This window comes from Chamaea fasciata, unplaced genomic scaffold, assembly GCF_029207755.1.
Source record: "Chamaea fasciata isolate MVZ Bird 193981 ecotype frontalis unplaced genomic scaffold, bChaFas1.0.hap1 SCAF_7, whole genome shotgun sequence".
Classification (NCBI taxonomy): Eukaryota; Metazoa; Chordata; class Aves; order Passeriformes; family Sylviidae; genus Chamaea; species Chamaea fasciata.
The window spans coordinates 39,151,323-39,167,324 of NW_027094092.1; the positions used below are offsets into that span (position 1 = coordinate 39,151,323).

General features: G+C 38.0%; 1 long non-coding RNA gene across 1 annotated transcript; it reads right to left on the reverse strand.

The window, feature by feature from the left end:
• Nucleotides 1–1,146: 1,146 nt before the first annotated feature.
• LOC136291775 (uncharacterized) lies at nucleotides 1,147–9,646 on the reverse strand. Its single transcript, XR_010721716.1, has 3 exons — nucleotides 9,502–9,646; nucleotides 3,383–3,584; nucleotides 1,147–1,368 (listed from the first exon to the last, which is right to left on the reverse strand). It is a non-coding gene; the product is annotated as an uncharacterized lncRNA (long non-coding RNA).
• Nucleotides 9,647–16,002: the final 6,356 nt, after the last annotated feature.

Consider the following 16,002-nt stretch of genomic DNA (forward strand, 5'->3'; position numbering starts at 1 on the left):
TTTAAGGCTCTGAGTTTTGAGAATGGGTTTGGGGAGCTGCATAGAGGGATTTTTCTTGTGCCAAATAAAGTACTAGGGGATTTTTCAGCATCTATAAGAAAAAAATAATTTCAGGACAAATAAAAGACAATCCAAAGCCTTGAGCAAAATTAGCAGATACTTAAACTCCAATTTTTTTTTTTCTAGTGGGAATTTTTATAATAAATCCTCCTGTCTGAATAATTTGTTGGGTTTAATATAAAAAGAAAAAATTAAAACCTCAAGTCATTCAATAAAGCCTCTTCACTCCTACAAAAAGAAAAACCATATAATGAAGTGCTTTAATACTGCAAATGAATCTTGGCTCTGAGTGCAGTAGAGAAATGTCAGACTGAAAATTAAGGAAGTTAAATAAACAAAAATAATTTTCTTTTCCCAGCGCGTGTGATAGCATTCACATAGAAATCTTACACCTGGTCTTCTATTAGAAGCTTAAAGGACTTTCAGCACGAGCGAAGTGGCAAAATAGAATTGTCTACCACTGACTCAATTCCAAAGAAGAAAAAATTTTAGATATTTGTTATCTGAAATCACCAAACTCCTCTTTGCTTGGAAACAATTTCCAGAGTGATACTGAGGATCTGCTTCTTCTGTTTTAGTGAGAACTGCAGATGACCAACACATCTTAAGGCTGTGTTGTACATGACTGTTGAAGAGCCCTTTCTGCTGTAATTCAGAAGTGGCAGGTATTAAGGATGGCTTTTGATACATGAATAACTTCAGTCCAAGAAACTGCTGTATTGGGTTTGCATGGCAAGGTTCTGGTGGGTGGTAGGAAGGCAACATGGGGGGCTTCCATGAGAAACTGCTAGGAGTTTCCTCCATGCCTAACAGAGCAAATTCCAGCGGGCTCTGAAACAGAACCTTCACTGTCCAAGGCCAAGCCCATCAGCAAAGGTAGCAAACTCTCTGTGATAACTTATTTATGAAGGAAAAAAAGTTATTGTGCAGAAGTAATTGTGGTCAGAGAAGAGAATATGTGAGAGCAGACACCAAAGTCAGTGAAGATGGAGCACATGGAGCTGGAGCAGAGATTCCCCTGCAGACTGTGGTGAAGACCATGGGGAGGCAGGCTGTCAGGCTGTCCCCCTGCAGCCCTTGGAGATCTGTGAGGTGCAGAAATCCACCTGCAGCCTGTGGAAGAAACCCTTGGCGAAGCAGATGGACATCCAAAAGAAGGCTGTGACTCTGTGGGAGGCCCACACTGAAGCAAGCTCCTGGCAGGACCTTTGGACCCATGGAGAAAGGAGCCCACACTGAAGCAGGTTTGCGGAGGACTGTGTCTCATGGGATTGATCCCATTTTTGAGCAGAGGAAGGACTTCTTTCCCTGAGGAGGAAGAAGCAGCAGAAAAAACATGTGATGAACTGACCACAACCCCCATTCTCATCCCCCTGCATCACTGAAGGAGAAGAGAGAGGAGGAAGCAGAGAATCAAGAAAAATGTTAAGCCTGGAAGGAGGGAGAAATGAGAGAAAAGTGGGTTTAAGATTACCTTTACTTCTCCTTGTACTACTCGGATTTTGATTGGTAACAAATTCAATTAATTTCCTCGAGCTGAGTATGATTTGCTCATGACAACTTGTGATCTTTCCCTGCTCTTATCTCAGTTTGTGAGCCTTCCATCATATTTTCTCTTCCCTATCCAGTTGAGGAGGGAAGAGAGAGAGTGGCTTTGCTGGGTGCCCGACATCCAGCCAGGGTCAACCTACCACCAGTGTGAGAGCAGGAGGCCAATTGTGTGCCAGTGTAGTGCTGTTCTAGACAGTGTCTGCTCAAAACATGGCAGCCAACAAGATCGTACCATTTTCCCTAAACAGAGCTCCTTCTGTTTGAAACTTGCTTCCCTTGAGACCCTTTTTATCTCTTCATGTCTGTGTCATTGCTATACTGCAGTATTTAATCCCTCAGCCATCTTTCCAGAACAATGTTTGAAAATGGCTGTTTTCCCTTATGAGTCTGTGCAACATCAAGTGCTCAGTGTTGCAAACTGCATAGCAAGGCAGATGACAAGAAACAAACTCCTAAGTGTATTGAAGAATAGGTCAGTAAGCTCATATAACATGCTGTGAAAGAATTTAGAGGAAGGATGCACTAATATACTGAAAATAAAACCCTAGGCCTAGTTTTCTTCTGCTCAGCTTTCAATGTTTTACTTGGAAACGTGACTGCCTTATATCCTATTACTATATTTTGCAACCATTCTGTCCCTCTGTATAATCCAGTGCAGTTCAAAGAACAAGAAGCCATAGAAAGGAAATCCCTCTTCTCAAGAGGGTTTGATTTTAATCCCTTCTTGCAAAGAAGGTATCTATGCACCACTCACATTCTAGGCAAACTTTTCAGCTCTTGCACTTACATTCACTCATTCTTTAACAGAACAATTAAAAAGCTTCAAACATCCTTTCTATTTTTATTCCCCAACCTCAGTCTAATTGTGAGGAAAGGGAACAAGCTCTAGACCGGGAATACAAAAGAATGTGTTGGATTACAAGAAAGAAGTGGAAAATTATGCAGTAGAAATACAAACAGAGAAATTATTATTATCATTATTATTAATATTAATATTATTGCCTTTAACAGGGAAATAAGGCAGTGAGCCAGGCTGAGGAGCTTCCTAAGCAATCAGCCTCCATTCATGGGTCTCTGCTGTAATTGGTGAAACAGATTTAGGACCAAAGACTTAGTTTCACTAATTTATATCCTCTTCATTATTATTTTAGACCTTATAGAATTTAGCCCTAAAATGGAAACGTTTTCCTTCAAAACTGGGGGTAGGGAAATCAGGGAGGGTGATTAATTATGATATATCAAAGTTCTGAAACACAGAGATTAAACAATGAAAATACAACCTCTGGGGAAAAAAAGATGAAGGTAGAAGAAGACGGGAATAAGACGTAATAAGAAGAGGACGGAGCTAAATTAGCCAGCTCTAAAGCAAGATCTTTTTGCAAAGTAACTAACTTGTCTGGCATTTTATTTACAAAACTATCAGGCTGCAAAGGCTATCAAACACTTATCAGCTATATACATCCCAGTAACATAGTCCTTTCTCACTGAGATTTTCAAACAACCCTTTAAATTTTCCTTTCTTCTTCAATATCCAAAAGTGATTATTTTTAAACAAGTGAAGCAGCTCAAAAATATATTTATCTCTGCAAAAGTACTGTTTATGAAAATGTGGGGATTTCAGAGGAGTTACCAGTGAAATACCCTTAGTCTGGAAACTCAACATCAGTTTTCAACCTGTGGATAATGAAGGAACCAAATATACCAGCCAGACACCTAGAGAGAAAAAAAATAAGTAGAGCTGCATAGAAATGCAGGAGGAGAGTAAGTATACCTGAAGATAATTCTTCCTTTCTTTTTTTTTTTTTTTCCTGTCCTACCAATAAATGGAGTTCCAGGAGTAGGAAAAAGTTATTTGCCTCATGGTCATTCTTACACCATAAGGCAATTAAGACTTTTTCTCAGTAGGTGCTCAACTTCTTCCACACTGTGGACCAAATCTGCCGTGCTTCTGCACTTTGGAGAGCCAACTGCACCTATAATACATCAGCATAAAAAGAATGATGTCAGTGAAAGGAAAGCCAGATGCTCTGCACTAGGCTCATGAGCTGTTTCTCTCACTTCTGGTAAGACTCATTTACTCCATGTCTTTTGCCATCTGGCACAATCTAACTGTACCTTATTGCCTCATTGTCCTATCTTCTCTCCAAGTCTCACTTACAAATCTACTTTGCTCTTTGCATTTCCCTTCTGCAGTTCCTCACCTGAATCTTTCAAAGATTTGAATCTGCAGAGCATTCTACAATGGAGTGGAGTTATTGAAGGAAGGGTGAACAGTATCCACCAGACTGTTCCCTTAGAGCTCATAGGATCCATTCATAACTCTTGTTTTTAATCTGAGTTCCTCTCAAAGTGGTGCATTTACACACTGTTCTTATTCTCAGAGCATAAATCTAAGGTCTCAGCCTAGTCCTAGACTGAATCTCACAAGAGAATATCTCATCTGCCTTAACCATTACAAAGTAAAGTAAATAACCCAAAAAATCTACTTCATTCTTAAAACCTCTCAGATCTACAGGAGACTTAAATATAATTAGGCCCTACTACAGCAAAGGGAAAAAAAATGTGTCTCAAGTCAATTCATGTAATTTTATAATAACCATTAATCATGAAGTTTCTGTTTGTAGAAGATATTTTTTTCTTAAATAAAATACATTATAAGGTCACTGGTAGTTTTGTCCCAGTTTTTGCAGTGATTAACTGTCTTGAAGATACTGAAGATATTCTTGATCCAGAAATATTAATCCCTGCACATGAATAACTTCATCCAAGGTAACAGTTCTTTATTTCTAAAGTGACTTTTATATTCAAGGGTTTATAAAATCATAGCGAAAACCAGGAGCAACTAGATCCATAAATGGGGAAATCAATAAATAACTTAAGATTTTACAGATTCTAAAGCAGTCAATAAAGTTTCTCCAAAACAAATGTTCACTGAAGGCTGGGATGAATATAGCAAGATAATGCAAGGTAGTGTAACAAAATCTGCCATTTGTTTTCCTGATCTCTCACCCAGTTGACGTTTCTGCTGTCAGAATAGTGAAACTGTGAAAAGTCCAATTTAACACAAAAAATCCAGTTTGCATCCAGAAAAATATTACATATTGGTTTGTCATGTTATATAACTCCAAAAACTGAATTTCATGGTGCTTTTTCATTTTCAGTCAAATTACATTTTTTCATGACATCAACAGTCAATTATTCTAATTTTGTCAAAAAAAAAAGTAGGAATGATTCAATGACAGGAAAAAATAATAGAGAATTGAAAGTATTAAAAAATGTATAAAAATTCTTGAAGAGTAATCATTAAGAAATATGCACTTTGATTTTCTATATTCTAATGAACTTGAAATTAACATTTTCCCTTGAAACTCTATCTAACATATACATCTTCCTGCATGAATCTAGAAGTTGTTGTTCACTTTAAATTATGACACAGAGGCACTGTCTGCTGAAAACAAAATATGACCTTTTTCAGTTTTACTGATTGCCTTTGAAGAGAAATAAAATGTCACTGCATCTCATGAAATTTGCTGGTAACTCATGTGAATCAGAAAGAAATTTCTTTCTCTCAGTGGGAGACTGAGATCTACGCAACCTATGGTAGAAAACCAAAAAATCCTTTGTTTTAGTTATAAAACAAAGTTGTTTGGTTGCTGCATGAAAAAAAAAGAAGTCAAGAACTGGTTTTGAGTACCTTTCAAAAACACCAAAAAAAAGTAATGCCCAACAAAAAAACCCAGAAAACAACTTTACAACTTTCAATTAGTTTCTACAAGTTACAGACTCCTTAGTGCAGGGATATGTTCTACTCCACACCTGCTCAAGATTCAGCTCTTTATTCCAGCATCTCCTGTTGAGGCCTAAGTTTGACTCCTGCTTGCTAAAACCCAGCATGAAGCAGACAGGAGCACAGCAGAAGCCAGCATCTCAAAACTGGTTTTAAGCAGGAAACTTAAACAGATTAGTATATTTTAAAGCCCATTTCATAAACAAATCCTTTGTTGAGTTTGCAATGAAAATTTCTGACACCACTGTATTCTTGATGTAGATTTTACTCTGTGAAAAGATTCACACAAAACAAATAACAAATGCCAGTAGTTATTATAGTTATCCATCTTCCTGGATCCTGTTGCCTCAGTATTTCCACTAGGTACTCCAAGAAACAAAAGGTCAGGGTATCAGTAGCTTCCTGCAACACCAAGATGGAATTAAAGGGAAAAAGCAGAATCATGTTCTTGCAGGCACGATACATAAAGTTTGAAACTGATATAAATAAATTATCTCCCTTTCTTTCCTCCAAGAAAAAATTCTATTCAACTATCTTATCTAATCACAGGGAAATTGTAAACCTACAGGATTCAATTTACTTAGACTTTAACTTTTCATCCTGATCCCATTTTTCAAATCTGAAAATTTTCTATTTCTAGTTTGGATTTTTTTCCACCAAATATTCTATTCTGTTCAGTGGAGTTCTACTACGTAGACATTACTGTTAAAATTTAAAAATTTTATAGTTAAAAAAATAAGACAAAGGAAAGAGAAAATGTGATTATTCTGGATTTTTTTTCTATTCAATTTAGTGAGGAATAAAAAAAAGTAATTTAAAATTACGTATAAAGTCTTTTTTTTTTTCCTCACAAGGAGTTTCAGAGAGGAAGACACAAGCTCTGTCTAGCAAATACAATCAGCTCTGAACAGAAGGTTTAGAACCCCTATCTGGAGTGTGCTGAGCAAATATTTCTCTCTACCACCTATGATCCAACAGACACAGTCTTCCTTGGTGATGTCTCTATTTTAAATTTTCCAGCTAGAAGGTGCCCAAAGTGGTAGATTTGTTTTTCAGCTTCTGTTCTTCAGCAAACTTTTTGTTTTTCTGCTGATCTATGTCAACACAGTACCACATAAAAAATACTGGAGAAATCCAGCCTTGCCCTAAAACAGCCCATGTGCCTAATGGCACAGCACATATCATGCAGAGATAAATGTCACAAGAGTCCAATTGCATCAGCATTCCCTTTTGCAGCACACCACGTCTGCTTACAACCTTCCCTTGTTCAGCTTGAAAGCAGAGTGCCCCCACATGCAGAAACATTCTGCTCTCCCTTAGGGCTTTACTGTGAAGTCCCTATTGCTGCATGTGGATTTTGGCATGGGAAAAGTATAGCAGCCATGGTGAGCCCACACCTGAAATTTAACTCCTTGCACCTCACTTTACACAAGCTCCACTGACTGCTTGACATGATAAATGTGATGTGTTTAACATTTCCTAAAGGTTTGTAGGACCAAGGACACTGAACTGGGTGACTAATCCTCTGACGCCTAGCCTCTCTTGTAGGGGGATTTATTTTAAAATTTCAGTGTTGCAAAGAAAAATGAAAGGGTTTTCCTAGTCCTTTATTTCTGACTTTTTTCAGAGCTTTGTGTTAAATGATAAGTGCGACTCCTACCATAAAAACATGTGTACCATGCTGCTTTAGATTTCAAGTAAAAGTAATATTTTCCAATGTAAATTCCATGGGTTCTAGAAAGGCGGGCAGTGGGCACACCAGCAAATTATTCTTGACAGATTATGATCCAGAGCAGTCCAAACCACAACCTATACTTACAGATTTGTGAGCCTTTCTGGATAATGAGCAACAAAATAATTAGCATAAATCTTAAAATAATGGTTTACCTACATTGCACACTAGCATGTGGCTCCAGATCTCCAAACAAGCTCCAAAGCTAGTTAGGTCAGTATCAGATACATCCTAAGCATCTTGAAGCAGAGTAAATTCGCCCCCAGGAGCTTTGGGTTTCCACTTAGCATGAGCTTTAGTACATAGATTTACTTCTAGTTTGACACCTGTGCTTACAGTTTGTGCCTGTTGTTCTCTGTTTGGTTTTTTGGTTTTTTGTTTTTAATTTAGGGAAAATAAATTTTAGGTGTAGGCTTTGTCTTTCTTTAAGATCATGCATATAGCCAAAATAGCAAACGAGACATTTTAAACCCATCAGACATTTCACCACTGCTGAAGGTCACATTACCAACAATAATTACCAACCAAGAGATAGGAAAAAACATTGTAAAATTATGTGTGGTCATGTTACTCTTCTATTGACTTTAAATTGTTTGCAAGAATGATTTATGAAACTGTTAGGAGCTGCATACATTAACCAAAGTATCCCATTATAGCTTTTGTAGTGCTAACTAGTTATCACTAGTGGTAACACTGTTAATGAACAAATCATGATTAGGTATCAATATGTCACCAGGCAACACTATTTCAACCCAATCACTTGTTCCTAAACATTTTTTGTTCAGAAGCAACATAACTGGAAATACATTGGCTGATGTCATTGTGTTCACTCTTTTCTTCAGATAAATATCTGCACAAATATTCTATTTTTCATGTTAGGTTATCAAATCATTCGGTATCAAAAGCTTTCATCATCCTATCATTTATATTTCTTATGATAAAATTTGCTTTTATAGTGGAAATACTTTTGTTCTCTGTAATTTAGAAGACCCATCCCTAAACATCTGCAATGAGAGGGATAATGCAACTAAATTAGTGGCAGCTGTAACCCTTAGCATAGCAAAGATTGTCTTAGCCTATCTGTCAGAATTTCAACCCCTTTTCTATCTAATTGTTTGTTCTTCTTGCATTTGTCCCTTCAGCATAGCAATTAAATGCTGCATTCTCCTAGGCAGTCTATTCAAGAGTTGATTGTGCTCAATGGCTCAAATAGTTGGGAAAGAAAAGAAGGAAATAAACCTTGAGAAATGTTTTGGTTTCACTTATTCACAGAGGCTTACTCTAGGATACAGTATGGATCACTTGTCTTCAATAACAATGCCCTTTTAAACAGTGGTATGAATCATTACTTGAAGATCAGAAATTATCACCTTCTAGCTGCACCCCACCTTTCTCCTTTTTATTTCCTAAACTGCAACTAATCATTTGGGATCAGATCATCCCTTATTTTAAGGTAGGATCTTGAATTACTGTATTACATTCCTGTAATAATATGAATGTACCCTACCATCTTAACTCTTCCTCAAACACATTTCTGGTTTCAATTTTAATATGTGGTATGTTCCCCTGTTTAGCCTACACACATACCCACTGCATACCTTTCTAAAATAAATGGAAGATCTACTGGGAAAAAAAAGTAGTTTTCTACTACACAGTGTGGTAAGAGCAGCAGACCCACAGATGAAAGGCTTCTCAGAACCAGACCTACAAATAAAAGAGGCCTTTTTTACTCTTACAGCTAGCAGACATTGTCTTAGCTTTTAAGATCTTAAATCACAAGAACGCACAATTTTTCCTTCAGAATTCTCAGTTTATCTGCCTAATACTACTGCCTGAGCCTTCACTGACTGAAGTCAGTCTTCATCAAAAAGGGAGAAAAGGCTATGGGACTTGCACTACAAACTGGGAGTTAACATTTATAGCCTTTGCTTAAAGCCCCTTTGCACTGTGTCGTGGAATTATACTTTAATAAATGCTTTATCTGCTACTCTGCCTCCTTTCCAACAAAATCAGTTATATGAGTAAGTACACAAGCCAAAGAAATGGAAAAATTAGATTAGTGCTATTCCCAGCATTTAAAATCACCGGATTGGTCCATACTATCTTTCATTTAGAAGGTATAAAGAAGAAAAAAAATGCAGCACATATTAGAAACTATCTGTTGTATGTTGTGCTTTATGGGCATATCTGTAACAGCTGTATAATTATACTGTCTGTAAAATTAAGTTCCTTCATGGCATATTTTCCAAACCAGCAATTTTGCATCAACTTTTGTTGAATTAGTATATGCTGTATATCCATACACACTCACAGAATCAGGTATTGTGCTTCCACAAGCAAGCAGCAAAAAGCAGTTCCCTGGAACACTTACCACCTACAGGCATTAGTCTTCAGACATTCACTCTGCTTTAGACTCAAAGTAAAGACCTCAGTTTACATCCTCTTCAACATTTTCCCTGGCCCCAGATTTCACAAGTACCAGTCAGGTAGTGGATGTGCTCAGTCCTGAGCTAGAAGTCTTGATCCTCTCAGCTGTGCAGGCTGGTCCAAACGAGAATTGCTACTGGAGCTCTTTGCTGTATCTCTCTCGCCATCTGTCCTGCAGTAGCCAGCAGAGTAGGAGCAAGATGATTACACACCTGTCTCTACTATTTAACACAATTGCCTTTAGCTTGGCTTAGCACCTATGTATGCTAAGTATGGAAAATGTGAGACAAAACCAGCAAGAGCCTATTTAACTTTGACATAAAACAGAAAATACTTCTACAAAAACAAGTGTATAGGATTTAAAATTTATGTTGAACCAACTGAGAACAAAACAGCCCCAAGATAGGGATACAGCAAAGTAAGTAACAAATGAGAAAAATAGAAACACAGAGTGTTAACACTTCAAAAACATCTAAAATCTGTTTCTAGTGAACAATAAATATGCATATATGTGTGTGTGCATGTGAATATAGATAGATAGATAGATAGATAGATAGATAGATAGATAGATAATGTGTGTGTGTGTATAAATATATAAAAATGTGTGTGTGTGTATATATATAAATGTACATACAGGACGGCCACCCTTGCCCTAGGGGCATCAGGCACAGCATCACCTGTTGGTCAAAAGGAAGGGATTCTCCTGCTCTGCTCTGCAGTTGTGCAGCCTTATGTCAAGTCCTGTGAGCAGATTTGGGCACCACAATATAAGACATTAAGCTATTAGAGAATGTCCAAAGGAGGGCCTTGTGGATGGTGAAGGGTCTGGAGGGGAAGCCGTATGAGGACTGGCTGGGGTCACTTGGTCTGTGCAGCCTGGAGGAAAGGCTCACAAGGGGAAGAGGAGGGGCATGCACTGTTCTCGTCAGTCTCATGACCAGTAACAGGACATGAGGGAATGGCATGAAACTGTGTCAGGAAAGGTTTAGACTCTAAAGGTTTTTCCTTGAGGAAAAGGTTTTTCACCTGAAGAGTGGCTGAGCACTGGGCACTCTAGGGAAGTGGCCACAGCACCAGCCTGTCAGAGTTCAAAAAGCGTTTGGAAAATGCTCTCAGGCACATGATGTGATTCTTGGGGTGTCCTGTGCAGAGCCAGGAATTGGACATCAGTGATTCTGATGGGTCCTTTCCAATTCAGTATATTCTATGATTCTGTGATGTACTTTTGCAGGCAGATATATTATGGCTTCTTTTGGATCTGGTCCATACAAATTCAGACTTTTTAAAGATTATCTTGGTCTGAGAGTTGCTCTTTTCAGTTTTATTTGGTTGTTATTCTTTACTAATCTAATTTCATGGTTCACTTGAGTGCTTGCCAATAAATATAACTTCAAGGGCATCTGGTGTCATGGTTTGCATCTGACACAACCAGAACATCTCAAATGTTGGCCTCAAAGGGCATGTCTTTTTATTTGGAAAAGAATTATAAAAAGGGATGGGCAAGAGTAAGCTCTTTACTTCTGAATTTCTAGTTTGGATTTTCTAGATTACTCCCCAAACCTGTCAGCAAGAGCTGCAGTGATAAATCACAATGAGGAGTGATGGTCCTTAGTCTGTGAATGTATTCTTTTTCAAGACTGTATGACGGCATCTGGTCAAGAGGATGGACACACTGAAAGCAGTCCTTCATCTGTTCCTGCTTTTTCATGATGTCATTATACTGAAAAGAGAGGTAGAAAAATTATTAGGAGCCCTCCTTTTGAAGACTACTGTGTTAGTAAATGGAGATATGCAGAAATTTTCTATTGCCTCTGCCCATATGGGGACACAGCCAGCACACCTGTGTGCCAGAAAGGTCAGAAGCAGCTGTATCTGTTAACATACCCGAACCTGCTGTACACTACCCTAAAACAGAGCCAGCCCAAGGACAAGTGAATTTAGAAGAGTTTGACATTACACCCCAGGAGGATGCTGTGGAAGAGCACTGGGGTGTATTTATGATTTTCAACTGTCATTGAACAGAAATTGTACTGAATCAAATGCTTAGAATCAAACACCCAAAGATTCAGCTTCACTTAGTCTTCAAGTGAACTAATACAGATACAGTGAGACTTTATTACTTTTGAATAGCAACACCTGCACAGGAGTTAAAGGTGATTTTAAGTAGCCCACTTTGAATTAACTTATGTACTTATTCCAAACTACTTTCTCTAAATACTGTGTTGCATACGAGCCTTTAAACACATGTTTGATGCTGACTGATTTCAGCTGGACTCTAGTTGCTTTGGTGAAACTGTCTCATTCACTGACATACTGATCACTAGCAAAGAGCAAGGGAAGGGAACACAGATTCTCAAGTACACCAGAGGCTTATGAGAAAAGGATGTAACAAAAGCAGCGGAGCAGCTCACCTTATAAGAGGTTACAGGCTACAATTTGTATAATGAAAAAGGGGTCTCACTACACCAAAAGTTTTGTGCATTCATGGCTTGGTTTGCCCATCCCCTCCACAGCACTGCCATCCTGCTCCCTGAAAGGCACAGAGCCATCAAAACAACAAGACCCACTCATTCCTAATCATTAACATATTTGACATGTTTCACTACAGAAATAGACTGAATAGATTTTCCTGAGGGATTTTGCTTAAGTAAAGCCAGGAGACCAGAACTAGACCCTACTCTTTTTCAGAGATCACATCAGGAAGAATTGAACCTCAAATAACATATGGACGTATCTTCTTCCCTGAGTAAAATGGAGAAGAAAGCTACAAACTCATTTTATTTGACTTGCATTGAGCAAACCAATTTTTTTTGTAGGTTTATGGTGCGGGCTTGAGTTGCATGTTTTATTTAGTACCATGTACATTCTAACAGACAGAAAAATAAGCACAACATTCCCTCCCAAAACCCTAAAAGTTCAAGACAGGATATGCCTCACAATAGCTGGAGTCCCTAGCAACTATTTTGTTTCATAAAGAAATCAGATGAGATATTCTATATTCATGGGACTTGTAACATCACTGCATGGATGTGCCTATTGTATGCCAGTTGTGTTATACTACTTTTCCCTCCTGTGACAAAGGAGTCAGCAGCATTATACCTTGTTATTGCATTTCAAAACAGTCTGAGCATGTCAAAAGTCATGTCTCAAGTAGGACAGCCTTGAAGTATCTGGACAACAAGAACAATAGAAAGGTTCGAAGCCTTTTGCAAAACAGTAAAAGTCAATCATTTTTGGACACAAAGTCGATTACTCGTGGGCAACATGAGGGAAACCTAGAAAGACTGCTTGGTTTGTTATTCTTCTTCATTGAGCTCTGCTACTGCAGTACTGCAGAGCTGTGTTCAAAATGAAATAAAATGTATTTAAAAAAAAAAAAACAACAACAACAAAAAAACCCCACACACTTCTTATTTACAGTAACTTTCAGTTATATTTAAAGCCAAAACAAGATAGAAGGAGGCAGGTGAAAAAAAAAACCCTCCTGCTACAGAACATAACACTGATAGATTATTTTATTTTCAGAGAATCACATAATCATTGAGGCTGGAAAACACCTTAAAATCATTGAATCCACCTGCTAACATAATGCTGACAAGTCCACCACTAAACCATGGGCCCAGGCGCCACATCTGCATGTCTTTCGAATACTTCAAGGACTGGTGACTCAATCACTTCCCTGGACAGCAGTTCCAATGCTTGACAACATTTCTGTGAAGAAATTTTTTTCTAATATCCAATCTAAACCTCCCCCAGTGCAACTTGAGGCCATTTCCTCTCTAGCTCTCTTTCCTAATCATTTTCACCTAGTTTGTATTCTCAGAGTCATGTACCATAACTCAGATAACTAATACTGATACCAGCAACTTTGTTTGAAAACAGTGCAAAAATTCTGATATCAAGGTTCCTTAAAGAAACTCAGAAACTTTTCATTTTTCCGAAATCCTTGAGTCAGGTGCAATAATGTAATAGATGTCAATATTTGTTTCAGTAATACACAGAGATAAACATCTGTGCTGAAGCTGTGCATTTTGATATGCCCTTCACCTTTTTCATTCAAACCAGACAACCAGAAAAATGTAATTATGGTAGGTAATGTTGTCTTTAAAAGACCCATCTAACTTTTATAAGTTGGAGTGTCACAGAGCAAGTTGAAGATCATTAGAAACATGATCCTATTAGAATAACAATACAGGCCTCTCTAATTGTTCCCTGCTGTTACAAGTGGAAGGCTAAAGTATGATAACCAGAACATGTGCATTAGTTGTGTTTGAGTATTTGCAGATATTGCAACTTCCAGAACTGATATCTTTTAAAATACGGGCTTCTCTTTCAGCTTTCCTTTTTTTACAAATCTTTAGCTAGAATCAGAAAAAAAATTATGAAAGAAAAGCTTTCAATAGGTTTCATATCCTGTCCCTTGATGACCTTCTGGCGCTGCTGTTCAAGTCTGTTTGTATAATCCTTGGGCACACTGTGTGTGACACGTATCAGTCTTGAAAATTCAATCCTTCTCATCAAAGCATGTAATAACAGGTTAATTGACCTATTACTCCCACTGGCTTCTTTGTTCAGTGAAGCTGTATATACATTCTGCCATGTCTAAATTTAACAGTGGATTTATGTTTTATTTTTGTTTGTTGTTTGTCTAAGGTGATGAAAACAAAATAAATTGTTCAGTCAGTAAAAATCATGCAGAATTTAAAAAAAAACTTCTCTGTGATTTGTAATACAACTTATTTAATAACTGTCGAGTTCTATTAACAACTATGAAATCCAGGATTTAGGCTTTGTTTATAATCTTTATCTCTTATCTAATGTGAGTCAGCACCCATTAAACACTAACCCATTCATTAAATGATATCTTTACTGTAAAATGACTTTTTCTCCCAGAAAATAAACAAAAACAAAACAACCTGTCTAGATATTGCCGTGATTAGCCAGACATTAATATGTGATATGGACAAGGTTGAGCAGTTAAAACAGAAAACCTCCAATCTAACTCATGAGAGAGGAGGATGTCATAAATACCAGGCTTGAGTTCAGAGCATCCAAGACAGAGCTCACTTTGCTTACACATGAGAAGCCAAGCACATCCACAAAAGGAATAGAGCCAAGCTCCCCCCAAGAATCTTTTAGCCAGTTAGGCTCAGCTTTGCACACAGGGAGAAAAGGTGTAACCAACTTTTATTGATCCAGACACCTACAATACAACACTGGTAGCAGCTTGTGACTTACCACATCTCCTGAGTCATAGCTCAAAGTCCCAGATGTGTAGATACAGTATAAGTAATGAAAAATAATTATTCTGCAAAAGCCAGTTGCAGGAAGAGTTACGGTATTTCTGTGCCATCCAAGCATCCCTTCAGCACCAAGACAACCCAGAGGGTCAGACAGAAATGCCTTCATCTTACAGTGCTCCCTAGGAGCATCATAGAGAACAGTCAGTAAGGCAAAGTCTTGGGAAGCCTGGTGTATATCATACCAAATCCCAGACAGTGTCATTCATCCACAGCTGCAGGTGTCAAAAAGTCTTTCTAAAGCATAAAGCTAAAGGTTTTGCCAGAAATTTAATTGAGACAGGACAGTTTTCTGTAAACCAGTGACGGTAATAACTTTGTACAGGACAGCTATATGACAGGCAGTGCCTTGTCTCAAGGAAAAATGTACAAAAAAAAAGAAAAAAAAAAAAATCAACATTCTGGCTATGGGGCACTGAGGCTCAGAATGGGATATACTCCCAACCCTGTGTCCCAACAAAAGTTCACTTTCATTCACTGGAAGAGCAGCTTACACAGAATATATCTTATAGAAATAAGATCTGCCTGTTCATGACCACTATCTGCCACCAACTCTATCTGGCGGTTTGCCTGTCACCGAGAGTTTTTTCTTTTCTCTCTGTTGACAGAAAAAAAAAATCTTCCCTATTACTTCATCTGTCTCAGCAGGCCTCTGGTGTCTCTGGTCTTGTCTCCTTTCTCTCAGCATTGAAAAACTGTAGCCACAGCTTTGACTGTAACCACAGTGTTAAAGACTACATGGCCAAGTATTGATGGTGCTATCAGGAGTGACATAGATGCTGAAGACAGGCAAATAAAAAATAAATTGCATGGAGATCCATTAATAGTAGAGGACATATCCCTGGCCTATGTCCTCAGTCAGCAAGGTGAAGAAAATGCCTACCCACAAAATCCAAGTGAATGAATGCAACAGATTGGGCATCTGTTACAGGCTAAGACCAGGAATAGCAAGGAAAAAGAAATTGTACATGATACTCCCAAGTAAATAAGCACAACTGACGTCAGCTGCTATGAGTCACTGAACTGTTCCTCCCCTGACATTCTGGAGAAGATAGACAGCTTCCACGACAGGAAAACAAAAGCACCTTGGTCTTCAATAGTTAGGGCCAATTAATCCACTTTATGAGTCTAAAAATCTGTTTCTT